This window comes from Opisthorchis viverrini (assembly GCF_000715545.1).
Source record: "Opisthorchis viverrini unplaced genomic scaffold opera_v5_426, whole genome shotgun sequence".
Lineage (NCBI taxonomy): Eukaryota > Metazoa > Platyhelminthes > Trematoda > Opisthorchiida > Opisthorchiidae > Opisthorchis > Opisthorchis viverrini.
The window spans coordinates 318,093-324,733 of record NW_008752086.1 but is presented as its reverse complement, the minus strand read 5'-3'; positions in this window follow the sequence as shown (position 1 = coordinate 324,733).

The following is a 6,641-nucleotide window of genomic DNA, read 5'->3' as shown; positions in this document are numbered from 1 at the left end:
AGAGGAATAGGTTGAGCCTATTCTCACTCGGAATGACCTGTCTGATAGGAACGCCTTGATCCAGCGAAGGATTTTCCCTTGAATCCCGTAAGACTCGAGTTTGCGGAGCAGCGTAAGACAACAGATGCCAAGGTTCGCTGGAGACTTTGACGCAATTGAGGTAACATGTAACGGATCTTGGCGAACAATATTGCCCCGGAACAGGGTGAAAAGAAGTACCGGGCTTGAATCCGTTGGCAACAGGCGTGAAAAATCATCCATAAGCTCATCCGGGAAGATACTAGTATACCTATAGGTGCTTTTCACTGATTGATACACAGGATCGAGGCTTTTGCCCAAGTTTCCCCGGTCGGTTTTGTTCTTGTTGTTCAGCGGCTTCTGTTCACCTGAAAGTCACAAGTGGAAAAAGGGTGAGCACTACTCCTTATGTTCTCACCGGGGGGCAGTATGCTTGTCAGCGCGAGGATTCCCATAAATGAATGTCCAGTAGTGTTTTGAACTGGGTTCTAGAGGGAGCGTGGAGAACCGTCGGCGGAAGGTTATCCCACGCACCTACTACTCGAAATGAGGAAAAATTTTGTCTGATGAATACGTGCCCCCGAGCTTGAAAATCTTACTATATCCCCGCCGTGTGTTTGCTGGGTCAACGGTGAAAACCTGTTGGTCAAGCTTTGTTCAAACAGGACTGTGACGAAGTAGGTCCTCTCGGAGGCGACGATACCCCAGGAGAAAGAGGCCAAGCATCGCGAGACGCATTTCGTAGTCCACGGATTTGAGACCGGCAACCATTCTCGTGGCGGCTCGCTGGACACGTTCAATGAGGGTGACGTTTTTCTTAAGTCCTGAGTAGACAACTTGGTTGGCGTATTCCAGGAGCGGTCTGACGTAGGTCCCATAAAGTATTTGGAAGTCCATGCGAGTAATACTGGAGATGGGCGTATTTCTCATGGTGCCGTGGGAAGGAAAAGTTTGAGGCGACCCATATACCCAAATCCTTCTTGGTGTCTATCCTCATGATGTTCTCTGGTACTCCCCCACCATGCATAACAAAGGCGTTCACTGAGTTCCCTCAAAACGACATATGGACGCACATTTCGCCATCCAGAGGAAGGTGCCAGTCCAACGACCACTGCTTGGCAGCATCTGGCATCGGAACTCCAGGATTTCAAGTCGTCCGCATAACGTAGACATGGACTTGCAAGAACATCTGGGAGGTCGTTGACGTAGATCAGAAACAGCGGTGGTCCAAAAACGGAGCCTTGAGTACTCCAGTAGAGACCGGCGCTGCAGAAGAGTAGGTCGAGTCCATTCTCACTCGGAATGATTTCTCTGATAGGAACGCTTTGATCCAGTGAGGGATTTTCCCTTTAATCCCATAAGCTTTTGTGGAGCGGAGCGGCGGGACGTGTGGGACCCTATCAAATACTTTCGAGAGGTCGAAAAATATGGCATCCGATATGAGTCCTTGGTTTGGGTTAAGCTGTTCATAAACACGAGCATGTTTGTCACGTAAGAGCGGTGTGGGAGAAATCCTCGTTGAGCTGGAAATATCACGCTGCTGGTAGAATTATCGATTCGGTTCCAGTTTGATTGTTCTGTTACAGTGCTGATGCCCACTTCAGAAGAAAAAAGTTGGTGTGCTAGGGTGAACGTTCAGTGTAGCTCAGGTTTACGAGATCACTATTATACTGGTTAAAGGTATACGGGCGTTTGTTCGGCCTTTCCGGGTAGGGTTATTGCACGGATTCCAGCAACTTCGGTTCATCCGAAATGTAAATGGAAATCGGGTATGTTGTCGCTGGTTATGTTTCAGCATTCAGTAGGAAACCGATTTTGCGTGGTAAAACCTTCCGTAGATGGCAGGCATTCCAGCCACACGAAGTCGCTAATACTCACTAGGAAGATGCTCACCTCTTCGACACCTTTGGGAGAGAGAAAAAGGCTTCAACCTAGAAATGTTAGATTTTGCTGTCTGTGTACTCGGTCCAGAAGACACCAGTGCCTGAATTTTGTTTAGTTTGTTTTAATTAATTCTCAATTTTTCGCGCACAATTTAAAAGCATCGGTGCTGATCGCCTGCGGCTGCCGGCGGCTAGAAGCACAATGTATTTTTCTGCAAAACGCCTGCGGACGAAATAAAAACTTTAACGTCAAAATGTTGCACTTCTTTGCATATATGCGTAGACTGAAAACCCCCCTCATCTGCCGTTATTTTTTTGCGATTTGTTTTAATCGATGACATTTGAAAATTATTGGCGCACATTCGGTATTGGCGCACATTCGGCTTTGAACTTCGTCTGCTATGGCTTCGGAAGTGGCTTTCGTTGAGAAATTTGTGGGTGTACCGTTTTCATCCTTCAAGGCATTTGAGAAGACTTTAAATGAATACATGAAAGATGACTTTGTGATATTTGTGCGTTCATCCAGTAATCGAAGCACCAACACTATTTTGCGTTACGAATGGGTGTTCTACAAATGCAGCAGGCGCCCTCCAAGAAAAACGGAAAGCCGTGGAATCCGAAGAAGCTAGTAAGCCGAGCGTAATTTCTAATAAAAAAAGTACGCGAAGCACCAGCTGCCCAGTGCGGTTTTGTCTACGGAGGCAAAGGAACCAACTGGCAGTGACGTCTTATTTTCTGGAACACAACCACAAACTGTCAAAGTTTCTTTACGATCGGCTTCCAGTCAATCGACGCTTAACCGAAGACGAGTTGGGCACATGCCAGGCCCTGCTGAGATATGGAACGCCGTCATCTGAGGTGCGGCAGTTTGTGGCGGATGAATTCGGAAAGATTCTTACAACTAAGGATATACACAACTACCGCCGGAAGTGTCGACCGGCTATGTTGAGTAGGTGCCTAATGGTTGGGTTTTAATGTAGCAGATGATATGCCTTCGGTCCTGGCAAAACTTCGGGAGACCGGACGCGTTCTTGTGTGTCAGGGAGAGGAAGGTCACTATAGCCACATATGTTTCTCCCGATGGCAGCAGATAGCGTTATTCCGACGCTTTCCCGACGTAGTGAATGTGGACGGGACACATGCAACAAACCGCCTTGGGTAAGTTTTTTTAAAGCATCTAATATTCGGTATTTAGATATAAACTATACACATTCTTGATAACGGACGGCATGGGAACCGGGCGTCCGGTTATGTATGCGTTCGTAGAGAGCGAGCAGTTTGCTCCCATGCGTAAACTGTTCGGCTTGTTCAAAGAAATGATGGGCGAAGCGTATCCGGTCAGGACCTTCGTAATGGACAAGTTGGCGGCGCAAATGCGTGCGGCAAGAGTAGTGTTCGGCTGTGACATTATGCTTTGCTACTTTCACGTCCGCAAAGCCATCAGGAAGCACGTATGTATCATTTAATATCCATGTATTTATGGTCACAGACACATTCTGCGAACAGCCGGCACATATTTCACCGCATGGCTCGCCTGGACAATGCTGTACAGTAGGTTTTATGTTCATCATATTACAAGCACACAGATTCCGACAAGATCTACAGCTTCTGCGTCGAACCGACCCCCGTTTTCTCTCCTATCTTACGGCTCGCTGGTTGTACATCACCCGAAAATGGGCCATACACGCACAGTCCGGAATGGTTCATTTCGGTAATGTGACCAACAACCGACTGGAGAATGCGAACGGGCGCCTTAAAGATCAGGTGCACCACTCCGACACGTTGGAGCATGCCATTCAAAAGGTGTCCCGGCACGCCGAGTGGCTCATGCGGGAGTTTGAGATGCATACGTCGTACCACTGCGACAGGCGGCAAATCCTGGAGGGTGACGCCTACGTTCTAAACGTAGTCTGTCGAATGACGACATATGCATGCTCTCTCGTTTTGAGACACTTGGGTCCGCGACCGCCGCGGCTGCCGTATGAAAGTGTCGAAACAAACAAGGTGAGGTCGAGCTCCGTAAACTAACTCATAGTTTGTGGTGCAAACACTTAGATGCTCCCAGACTGTCGACACCTGTGCTGGAGAATGCACGTGCCCTTTCTACCAGGCGATGTGGCTCCCCTGTGTGCACCTGTTCTCTGTATTTCGAGATCAGTCCGTTCCGAGCAGTAAGAACTATTCATCATTGACTTTTTCTTAGCTTGCTTTCCAATCCACCAACGATGGCTGTCAGATTACAACCTACCGGGAAAAGGTGTACCACTTACACTTGTTCCCAAACCACCCCCGACAGCTTTCGACGGTCTTCGTAAGCAACTGAATCGGGTGATGGATAAGCTTCAGAGGCTGGAACCCAGGAGGGCCACCGCCATATTTAAGCGGCTGATTGTTCAGGGCGAAATCCTGCTGCGTCAAGCCTCAAAGTCTGCAACCGACGATCTGCCGTTGGTGGTCGAGGATACTGCGCCTCAACCCAGATGGGGGTCTGGAAACGCTGACTTGGGGTTCTGTGTGCTCTGTGACCGGCCTACTACTACCAGTGACCGCTGGTGTACAACGGATCGCGTGTCATATCACGCCGACTGTTGTGACGGTGAACCCTGCCCACTGTGTGGTGGTGCGCTTCAGGCTTGTCCCATAGGTGAGTCCACATGAAAATAAATCACTTTGGGTTCTTAGCTCCGGGCCCATCCAGAAAACGCAGAGGTGTGCTTGCTATCCGGTCCGCAAAAAGGGCGTCTTATGATGTTGACCTGGACCGAAGCACAGATTCCCAGCACAGTGTGTCCCGTAAGTCCGTGTGCGTCCGTGTTTTCGGGTCCACAGAGGAACTACTCGACGGCCGTGAGTCTGTCTGACAACTACGACTAACTCTGTAGAGCGCCGGCTAGATGAAAGAGATGAAGATGATTTCATGTGATCCATCGGCTCCGGAAAGTTTGTCTGGTAATGAGATCCTATGCATTACATGTAAGTCTCGTATTTCTTGAGAGTTGCAGTAAACAGGCATGCGAAATAACCGCTGAGGATCGCATTGTGTGAACAGGCATCTACGACAGCATAGCCGCTGCAGTGAATTTTCGGGTAAGTATCTCTACCTGTTTGTCGGCCGCCCGCTTTATGGTGATATTTCGATAACCTGAATTATATGTTCCTCTCATTTCAGGACTTCAACGGCCAAATGAACGCTCCTCACGAAGAAGAAAATGCGCCTCAAAGAAGGAAATATGTAAACTTCAAAACGACCAATATATTCCAAAATCTCAAGACGTCCATTTTGAGCCTTTTCTCCGTTACCGGTGGATGGATTGGTTAGGTAGTGTGTACCCCTAGCCGCATGTTAGTGGTGTGCGTCGGTTAAGATCGTCCAGCTGTCTGGTGTTATCGACGTAGGCTCTATGTGGCTAGTTAGTTAGGTATCGTGTACCCCTAGCCGCATGTTAGTGGTGTGCATCGATTAAGATCGATGAACCCGAAGGACTTTCTAGCATAACTCGGAACCTATAATGAAAATCTCTGTAACTTGCCAGTCAACGTGCACGATGTTTAGCAAATAATTAGCGTGCACCACTGGCAACAAAGAATCATCGGCCAAAATTTGTTTGCACGAATGCGCCTGCGCACATGTCGCACCTCCAAAGGCCATTTAGATTCTAGAATGTTGAGGAAATCTGTTCCGGTGGAAAAATATCTGAAAGTTACGTTCATTGTATGTGAGTCAACCTCTTCCACAATTCGCGATTTTTTATCATCCGTTAAGGTATTCAAAGTCGGCGGTGTTTATTCACCTGGGGGTTTAGTTCACTTAAACAAGTTGCCATAGTAAAGGATTTTCAGTAATACAGGAGCATATACATTATACATAGACATTCTGCACTATGAAGTGGCAAGTCTGAACATGCCGTAGATTTCGAGAAATCAATCTCATTGTGCGAATAGCCACCGGCGTGCTGATCCTTGGGTGCGGAGGTGTTCAGTACTCGCGCAATGGAACTGAATTTTCGAAGGCTCCGACTGTCTCTGAGGGTCTAAAAGAGATAAGCGATTGAGTTCCGTGCGCGAGTTCAGATAGTGAGCCTCATCTAGAGACTCCGGCTCTCTGTGAATCTAGGAAGGTATTCCAACAAATTTCCGCAAGCAGCATAATTGCCTCAGTGGACAATGAAATTTGCCTGGCTGCGAAATTATGAACGCAGATTTGAATGACTTTAATTTGAGCACACACGCAAAAAATGCAATATCATGGTCCAAAAGTTTCATTCTATTTTCAGAGGTTGTGCAGCTGAAGGAATCATGTGAAACTTGGGACACTTAGACGCGCACCGCAAAGTTAATGAAGACGACGTTTATTCACAACTTGCTGGCGGTATAACGTCAGTTATGATAATAACGTTACAGTCGGAAAAAACCGTTACTAGCGGGGATTGTGGACGCAGGGGCTTTCAGAAAGGGGCAGCGTCACAGGTGGTGTTCATTACTAAACCGGCACGTGCAGGGAAGCACAGCTACCGCGCGTTTTTGGGGAGAATATTGGGTAAGATCGGATAGCTAGGATTTCACTGTGGCGGGCAAAAAACGAAGCGATGGAGGGCAAAACAGGCGGCCTCCTGCCTGACACATGACAACAAACGCGTGACGGTGAAAAACGAGGACTAGAACATCAAGTCTGGTGAAGCGACAGAGTTGGTGCCGTTCGGCGGGTCGTGTTGAACTAAAATCGAAGGCACCGCTGAGGCC